The 10,000-nt window shown below is 52.4% G+C and overlaps 1 non-coding gene and 1 pseudogene across 1 annotated transcript; both read right to left on the minus strand.

Annotated features, from left to right (window-relative positions):
• LOC143341529 (large subunit ribosomal RNA) overlaps positions 1 to 6,073 on the minus strand; it is a 10,383-nt pseudogene extending 4,310 nt beyond the window's left edge.
• Positions 6,074 to 7,288: 1,215 nt separating this feature from the next.
• LOC143341547 (5.8S ribosomal RNA) lies at positions 7,289 to 7,443 on the minus strand. The gene has a single exon (XR_013079646.1). It is a non-coding gene; the product is annotated as a 5.8S ribosomal RNA (ribosomal RNA).
• Between the last annotated feature and the right edge of the window lie 2,557 nt (positions 7,444 to 10,000).

The raw sequence follows: 10,000 nt of genomic DNA on the forward strand, positions 1-10,000 counted from the left end.
GGTTCACATTCCAGCTCGTCGGATGTGAGAACCGCCAGCAGGTCATCGAAAATTAGGTTCCAAAAACTTGGACCCAATATCGAGCCCTGCGGGCAGCCTCTGGTAACGGGTTTCCGGACTGAATCATGTTTCCCCACGATCTGTACTGCCCTCTCCGAGAAGTAACTTTCCACTAGCCTGTATAGGTTTCGTGGGCAGTCCCTTCTCTTGAGTTCGTACAGGACATTTGGCCACCATACGTTGTCGAAAGCGCCCGAGATATCGAACGCTATCGCAATCACGTATTTTGCCTCCGCGAATTCCCTTTCCCTAAGAATACTACGAAATTTAACGATCGCCTCCTCCGTCGACCGTCCAGGTTTAAACCCGTATTGTCGGTCGGAGGTTAGGTCATGATCGAGGAAAATACTCGCGAGTCTGTTCGCCATCAGTCGTTCGAGCAGCTTCCCTACCATTGAAAGCAGGCAAACTGGCCGATACGACTTCGGGTTACTCCTATCCTTGTCCGGACCCTTGGGTATTGTAATGATGGTACCCACCTTCCAACGAGCTGGGAATACTCCCCATTCGAGGCATCCGTTACAGAGCCTGAGGAGCTCCTCGTGGAGACATCCCCAGGATTTCTGGATAACTTCCACCTCGATCCTGTCCGGCCCCGGACATTTACCTTTTCTGAGGCGCGTTACAGCGGCACTCAGGTCTTCCCACTGGAATGGGGGGCTGTCCTCCGTTGTTGGCTGGATTCGGACTTCCAGGCGTGTCCTTGCTTGTTCTGGGGTGTCTGTCTCCGTGTCGTCCTCCGGGACGAGCGCCGTCAACATCGCTTCCGCGGTTGATCTCCACGAGGTCGTATGACCCCCGTGTGGCAGTTTGATCGAGGAAGTGGCTTCCTCCCTCCTGAGTTTCCCCAGGGATGTTTTCGTTGCGACACCCCAGACTTCCTGGTTCCCTTGGCTGGTGACGAACTGGCGCCATGAGCGGTTCTTCTCGCTCGTCACCTTTTTTGTATAGGTTCTCCTGAACCGTCGGTATTCCTGTTTAAGTATCTCCCTCGTCGGGGGATCGTGTGTCCCCTGATACAGTCTTCTTGCTCTGTACGTTGCCCTCTTCATCCTTGTTAATTCCTCTGTCCACCACGGTACAGATTTCTGGTGCCATTTCTTTTTGGGCATTGCCGCTTCGCAGGCGGTCAATATTGCCCGCTCCATGGTTTCCGCCATTGCCTCGACGTCCTGCCGACTGTTTAGGTCGGCGTTCGTCAAGGAGCGCTTCTCCTGGATGAGTGTCCTCTGGAGCTTGTTCCAGTCGGCCTTCCTGGTGTTGTACCGTGGCTGTAGGGGCGGCGGCTGTCCTCTTCGCGTGCCGAGGTTCAGGCGCGTCTCCAGGATTCTATGATCACTGGAGGTTCCGTCCTCGTACACTTTCCAGCCGTGTACGAGCGGTATAGCTTCCCAGGTCGCGAGAGTGACGTCGATGTTCGACGATCCTCGCGTATTCTCAAACGTGGTGGGATGTCCCGCCTCGTTTAGTACCAACAAGTTATGTCTAATGAGTAATTCCTCTAGTAGTTCCCCACGTTCGTCGGTGACTCTACTGTTCCATACATGCGACTTCGCGTTCGCGTCCGCGCCTATTATAATTCTTTTCCCCCTTAGCCTTGTTAGTACTGTGTCGAGGTGGGCTAGCCCGAGTTCAATATTTTCCGACGGCGGAAAGTATTGACTCACTACGTACAGTTCCGTGCTACCGTCGGAGAGCTGAACACAGACGCAATGCGTTGTGCACAAGTCTGCGATTTTGAGCACGGAAAATTTTCTATTCCTCACGCATACGGCCGCGAGCGGCGGTTCGTCTGCATGGTTGTGAAAAACTATCGTAGCGCCCGTCCCGAAACCTGGGATAACTCTTTTGAAACTGTACGGTTCCTGCATAAGCAGAATATCCGCATCAGTTTCCTCCATTTGTCGCCTGACCTCGTGTGGCACGACTTTCGACCGCTGCATGTTAAGCTGCAGGATCGTTATTCCTCGGCCATCTGTAAGTAGATTATTATCCATAAATGGTTCTACTTACTGACCTCTCGAGAGCCTTCTGGTATCCTGGGCAGGCCGTGCTGGAGGCGGCATGATCCCCTTTTTTGCCGGCGCGCCTGCAGTTCACGCATACTGCAGGCTGGCTCTTCCTTGGACACGCCTTCGCGCAGTGTCCTGTATGCGTGCAGTGGCCGCATACCTCCTCCTTTTGGCGGCAGTGCTTCGCAATGTGGCCAAATCCCTGGCACTTGTAACATCGGCTGATTGCGATGTAATCCCGGACCTTGCACGCGTTCCATCCGAGGAACACTTTATGGGCCTCGACCATTTTGATCCTCAGACTAGGGGAGACCTCGACCACCCAGTTGGTCTCTTCCCCGTCCTTCCTGCCCGTGCGGAAGCAGAATTTGATTCCGCTCGCTTCTTCCTCGGTGAATACGCTCGTATTCTGTTTCCTGAGGCTTGCCCGGATCTCCTTTTCCGACATTCCTCGCGGGACGTCGAAGAGCAGCATCCGTGGATTCTTATTGACCGGCGTCTTCACGGTCAATCCTGCGTCCTTCAGCTTTGCGCTCTCCTTGAGGGCTTGGGCTCCCTCCGCTGTGGTCGTTTCCACGGCAATTCCGTTGCCGTGAATTTTTCTGACGGCCTTCACCTGCATGCCCCTCTTCCTAGGGTTCACCAGCGTGAATACCGCCTCCCTTGCTTCCTCGCTCGTCCGTATCTCTCCGTCTTCCTTATTAGGAAAAATCATGACCACGTTCTTCGGTGGCCCGATTACCGGAGGTACGCCCCGTGGTAGCTTCGCTGACCCCATTTTCAGTTTCTCCGCATAGGAGAGTACTGGTTGCGGTGCCTCCGCCTTCTTCACAGCTCGTTCCAGGCACCTGCTTGCCTGGATCGACTTCTGCACGGCCCCGTTCAGCGTTGCCTCAGATTTCCTCGAATCAAGGGCGGCTTGCTCGAGTTTCCCCTCGAGGAAGTAGATAGGGACAGTGGGAATCTCGTTAATCCATTCATGCGCGTCACTAATTAGATGACGAGGCATTTGGCTAGCTTGAGCAGAGTCATAGGTACTTCCTCCGAACTCAGGCCTATACTCCTGGCTCAGAGGACATCATGGTTACTCATCCCGCAAATACGCAAGTGCTCACACCGGACGGTTCCGCCTTACGTCCGAGCAAATAGTTTGCCTCAGCAAGCGCCCTCACTCGGACCGGGGGCCCGTGAGTCCATACGACCGCCATAGACGGGCGTATGCTCACGCGCGGTGGTATGCATATAAGGGGCACCCCCTTTCACCAGAGCCTATGACTGGTATTGCGCCAATTAACCCCGGCGGCGGGCGCCGGATGTTGGCTGTACAGGGGAGACGCAGTGGCGCCTTTTGGTCCCAAGTACACTTGGTCCAACACCGACCAGGATTACCCCAGAGGGAAGGGCAGAGCCTGCGCGCGATGCATCAGCCTTCAGACCTTTCGGTCCAGGTCTTGGGGTCGGCCACCATAACTTCCGCCCCAATTGACCTATGCCCCTCGCTCACCTGGGGGACTACACCACTCCAGGTGTTTGAATAGCATTACTCTTGGGCCCAGTCGCAGAAAAACTCAGATCCCGACGAGAACGAACGAATCCGTTCAACGCCGTTCACCTCGCCCAGGCCCGGCACGTCAGCCAGACTCGCTTCCCGACCAAGCCCGACACGCCCCGCTCCTCAGAGCCAATCCTTATTCCGAAGTTACGGATCCAATTTGCCGACTTCCCTTACCTACATTAATCTATCGACTAGAGGCTCTTTACCTTGGAGACCTGCTGCGGATATGGGTACGAACCGGCGCGACACCTCCACGTGGCCCTCTCCTGGATTTTCAAGGTCCGAGGGGAAGATCCGGACACCGCCGCAACTGCGGTGCTCTTCGCGTTCCAAACCCTATCTCCCTGCTAGAGGTTTCCAGGGAACTCGAACGCTTATACAGAAAAGAAAACTCTTCCCGGATCTCCCGACGGCGTCTCCAGGTCATTTTGGGTTACCCCGACGAACTACTCTTACGAGGGCCCGAATGGTATACGGTTCCGCTGCCGGGTTCCGGAATAGAAACCGGATTCCCTTTCGCCCGATGGGTGTGTGTCTCTCTCTCACATCGCTCAAGTTATTTTATTTTATAATCGTTTCGCACTTGTGTGACTCGTTTTTCTTTTTGGTTAAAAAAAACGTTTAAAAAAATTGCTTTTACACATATTTTTTTACACAACTCTACTATACTGTTGTTGCCATGATGGATCTTAATAATATAATATAATAAATATAATAAATATATATATATATGTATGTTTTTTCTCGTGTTCGAGTCAAAGTGGATGATTAAGCTTTGTAATAACTTCGTTTCGTTTCGTTTGCTGCGTTTTTTTAGGACACCTCATCTTCATAGGATTTCTCTTAGGGCTTAGGATCGACTGACTCGTGTGCAACGGCTGTTCACACGAAACCCTTCTCCACGTCAGTCCTCCAGGGCCTCGCTGGAGTATTTGCTACTACCACCAAGATCTGCACCGACGGCGGCTCCAGGCAGGCTCACGCCCAGACCCTTCTGCGCACACCGCCGCGACCCTCCTACTCGTCAGAGCTTGATGGAGGACGCGGTCCACCCCCGAGAGGATGGCGCGTCCCTCCCCACTTGCCGCTGACGGCAGAGTATAGGCGCGACGCTTCAGCGCCATTCATTTTCAGGGCTAGTTGCTTCGGCAGGTGAGTTGTTACACACTCCTTAGCGGATTCCGACTTCCATGGCCACCGTCCTGCTGTCTTAAGCAACCAACGCCTTTCATGGTATCCCATGAGCGTCGACTTAGGCGCCTTAACTTTGCGTTTGGTTCATCCCACAGCGCCAGTTCTGCTTACCAAAATTGGCCCACTTGGCACTCTGATTCAAATTAGTCTCTTGGCTTCATGATTTCAAGCAAGCCAGAGATCTCACCCATTTAAAGTTTGAGAATAGGTTGAGGTCGTTTCGGCCCCAAGGCCTCTAATCATTCGCTTTACCAGATGAAACTCGCACGCGTTCACGAATGAACGAGCGAGTGCCAGCTATCCTGAGGGAAACTTCGGAGGGAACCAGCTACTAGATGGTTCGATTAGTCTTTCGCCCCTATACCCAGTTCCGACGATCGATTTGCACGTCAGAATCGCTACGGACCTCCACCAGGGTTTCCCCTGACTTCGTCCTGACCAGGCATAGTTCACCATCTTTCGGGTCCCAACGTGTACGCTCTGGGTGCGCCTCTTCTCAACGAGAACGAGACGCCCCGGGAGTGCGAGGCCGCGACGTGACGCGGCCCATCCTCCCTTGGTCGACGCTTACGACGACTTTCACTTTCATTTCGCCTTTAGGTTTCAATGTCCCAATGACTCGCGCACATGTTAGACTCCTTGGTCCGTGTTTCAAGACGGGTCCTGAGAGTACCCAAAGCAATAGCGTCGCTGACCGGTAATTCGAAGCTTGGCCGGTCCGAGGACACCGTCTGCTAACAGCTGGCCAGACCCGGGGAGGGCGCTGCGTCCACACGCTCCGGGTGCTGTCCGAGCTTGCGACGGGCCTGGACGCATATACCATTCGAGAATGGATTGGTTGCGGCCCGATACCGTCGGAGTACCGTCGTGCAGCCGGCCGGGCGACCGAGCCTCTGCCGCGAGCGAACGAATGCCACCGCGACAGGCAAATAGCCCAGGCCGTAGACCGACACACAACGGGTCGCGACGTTCTACAAAGGGAGAAGTGCACGACTACGTCGCCGGTTATTCGCCGAAGGGGTGTACTCTTTGGGTAAATGGCCCCATTCAAGATGGACTTGGACACGGTTCGACGTCACGGGATAGACGGATCCTCCTAAACACTACATTTCCCTGCGGCAATAACCGTGGGATTCAGTGCTGGGCTCTTTCCTGTTCGCTCGCCGCTACTAAGGAAATCCTAGTTAGTTTCTTTTCCTCCGCTTAGTAATATGCTTAAATTCAGCGGGTCATCTCGCCTGCTCTGAGGTCGTCGAACAAACTTGTTAGTTGAAAAAAAAAAAAAAAGAAAAACAAATCGTACACCGTAACGAATCGGAGCAACAAGAACCTGGTGTATATATGGAATCGACCACCACCTCCTACTTCTCCGCGTCCTCCGATAGCATATAATAGCATTTTGCTTTCTCGGAGAAAAGGATATCAATGATGGGTTTTTAGCGCCTCGCCAAAGTGTCTCCCTTCTGTCTTAGTTTTTCATTCGTTCGATGCGAAACGCTCGCTAGGCGTAACCGGCTGATTACTTTTAACGTCCTTCCGTCGCTTTTCAAATTAAAGAAGAACCACGGTGTGTGTCTATGATAGAACTACCCGATCCGATTTTCGTTGATTCTTTGATAGTCTACCAAAGTCCACCGTAAGTTCGAAAGAAAAGCATTCGTGGACTGGACGACCGGCTAAACGCGCGGTCTCGCAATCGATATACATATTCGTAACAAAGAGAGACATGGGGCGACCAACTTCTCAGAGTATATCCCTTCTTTTGGGTTCCGTTCGTATCGCGCTTCTCGTCGTGTTCGTTCGAGCCTCTCCATAGAGGATGATCGTCCGATTCGTTTGATAAATTATCATTTTTCCCTGGGGCTGTACGAACGAACAGAGAGGAAGACGACGACCGACGGATACCACAAATTTCACGTGGTAGGGCATATATTACATATCATAATTATCAGTGTTTGGTCAAATTTCTTTCCAGTGTCCTTTTTGTTATGCTCCAAAACTAGTATACGCTTTATTTTCTCTTTCCTTTGCATAAATTATTAACTTCGGGCAACGTCGGGAGCGCCGGTAATCATTAGATTTGTACGAAACGCGATTTGCGCCCCACAGTGGTTTTTAGTGCCGTCAAAGTCAGAAATCGTAGGAGCGGTGCTTTAACGGGCGGTCGTGATGATACTCCAGACAACACGACGCACGACGCCGTAAAACACTCGCGCGAGTCCAGACTGATCTCTGCCTCACCACGCAAGGGGTGCGCAAACTTGCCAATAATATATAATATTTATTCTTTTTCGTACGTCCAGCGACAAACGCCAACGAAATACCCAAATTCTCGCTCGTACGTTGATACCTTTCTCTTCATCGACCCGGCTCCGAAACGTTCTTCGCCATCTCCCCGAAAGGAGAGGTAAACGACGGCGGGGTTAGGGAATCTGAGAACAACGCAAGCAGTTTTAGGACAAGTGAACGACCCTCAGCCAGGCGTGGTCCAGGAATTTTATCCGTGGACCGCAATGTGCGTTCGAAATGTCGATGTTCATGTGTCCTGCAGTTCACACGTTGACGCGCAATTAGCTGCGTTCTTCATCGACCCACGAGCCAAGTGATCCACCGTTCAGGGTAATCATATACAATTTACAATTTTTCTCTTTGTATTTAAAAATGCTCCTTGTTCTTTGCTTTAAAAATATTCGATGTTCGCACCTCCGACCAGCGTATCGACGGAGGATTGAACGCGCCATATCGACGACAAAAGTTTCTTTTTGTTTCCTGAATGACGGAAAACCATCGTTCGACGGCCGGGCGTACAGTACATTCAAAAGCCTTTGCGCGTGGCTGCGACCAAACGGGTATAATACACCCGTATATTCTTGGTTCCGAACAGTAACTTCACGCGCAATCGGGCGAACGCACGCGGCAGCGCCCATCGGTTGCTCGATGAAATCGATGCGATAAACTACAGCCTTCTCGGCTGGTCGTCGTTAGTCGCGCGAGCAACGGATGGCCGCACAATCGACGCGTCGTCGTTTGCGATTATTCGCCTCACGTTAGCCATGAGTATGTATATTATTCATTTACGAACGAACGCGGCAGCGTCCATCGGTTGCTCGATGAAATCGATGCGATAAACTACAGCCGTCTCGGCTGGTCGTCGTTAGTCGCGCGAGCAACGATGGCCGCAAAATCGACGCGTCGTCGTTTGCGATTATTCGCCTCAAGTTAGCCATGAGTATGTATATTATTCATTTACGAACGAACGCGGCAGCGTCCATCGGTTGCTCGATGAAATCGATGCGATAAACTACAGCCGTCTCGGCTGGTCGTCGTTAGTCGCGCGAGCAACGATGGCCGCAAAATCGACGCGTCGTCGTTTGCGATTATTCGCCTCTGGCTATCCGTGAGTATGTATAATATTCATATACGAACGAACGCGGCAGCGCCCATCGGTTGCTCGATGAAATCGATGCGATAAACTACAGCCTTCTCGGCTGGTCGTCGTTAGTCGCGCGAGCAACGATGGCCGCAAAATCGACGCGTCGTCGTTTGCGATCATTCGCCTCAGGCTATCCGTGAGTATGTATAATATTCATTTACGAACGAACGCGGCAGCGTCCATTGGTTGCTCGATGAAATCGATGCGATAAACTACAGCCGTCTCGGCTGGTCGTCGTTAGTCGCGCGAGCAACGATGGCCGCAAAATCGACGCGTCGTCGTTTGCGATTATTCGCCTCTGGCTATCCGTGAGTATGTATAATATTCATATACGAACGAACGCGGCAGCGCCCATCGGTTGCTCGATGAAATCGATGCGATAAACTACAGCCTTCTCGGCTGGTCGTCGTTAGTCGCGCGAGCAACGATGGCCGCAAAATCGACGCGTCGTCGTTTGCGATCATTCGCCTCAGGCTATCCGTGAGTATGTATAATATTCATTTACGAACGAACGCGGCAGCGTCCATTGGTTGCTCGATGAAATCGATGCGATAAACTACAGCCGTTTCGGCTGGTCGTCGTTAGTCGCGCGAGCAACGATGGCCGCAAAATCGACGCGTCGTCGTTTGCGATCATTCGCCTCAGGCTATCCGTGAGTATGTATAACATTCATTTACGAACGAACGCGGCAGCGTCCATCGGTTGCTCGATGAAATCGATGCGATAAACTACAGCCGTCTCGGCTGATCGTCGTTAGTCGCGCGAGCAACGATGGCCGCACAATCGACGCGTCGTCGTTTGCGATTATTCGCCTCAGGCTATCCGTGAGTATGTATAACATTCATTTACGAACGAACGCGGCAGCGTCCATCGGTTGCTCGATGAAATCGATGCGATAAACTACAGCCGTCTCGGCTGATCGTCGTTAGTCGCGCGAGCAACGATGGCCGCAAAATCGACGCGTCGTCGTTTGCGATCATTCGCCTCAGGCTATCCGTGAGTATGTATAACATTCATTTACGAACGAACGCGGCAGCGTCCATCGGTTGCTCGATGAAATCGATGCGATAAACTACAGCCGTCTCGGCTGATCGTCGTTAGTCGCGCGAGCAACGATGGCCGCACAATCGACGCGTCGTCGTTTGCGATTATTCGCCTCAGGCTATCCGTGAGTATGTATAACATTCATTTACGAACGAACGCGGCAGCGTCCATCGGTTGCTCGATGAAATCGATGCGATAAACTACAGCCGTCTCGGCTGATCGTCGTTAGTCGCGCGAGCAACGATGGCCGCACAATCGACGCGTCGTCGTTTGCGATTATTCGCCTCAGGCTATCCGTGAGTATGTATAACATTCATTTACGAACGAACGCGGCAGCGTCCATCGGTTGCTCGATGAAATCGATGCGATAAACTACAGCCGTCTCGGCTGATCGTCGTTAGTCGCGCGAGCAACGATGGCCGCACAATCGACGCGTCGTCGTTTGCGATTATTCGCCTCAGGCTATCCGTGAGTATGTATAACATTCATTTACGAACGAACGCGGCAGCGTCCATCGGTTGCTCGATGAAATCGATGCGATAAACTACAGCCTTCTCGGCTGGTCGTCGTTAGTCGCGCGAGCAACGATGGCCGCACAATCGACGCGTTGTCGTTCGTTTGCGATTCGCTTCAGGCTACCCGTAAGGATGTATATTATTTTATTACTTCCTCGCCGTCATCAGGACGTTTCGTTCGGAGCAC

This window comes from Colletes latitarsis, chromosome 4 (genome assembly GCF_051014445.1).
Source record: "Colletes latitarsis isolate SP2378_abdomen chromosome 4, iyColLati1, whole genome shotgun sequence".
Lineage (NCBI taxonomy): Eukaryota > Metazoa > Arthropoda > Insecta > Hymenoptera > Colletidae > Colletes > Colletes latitarsis.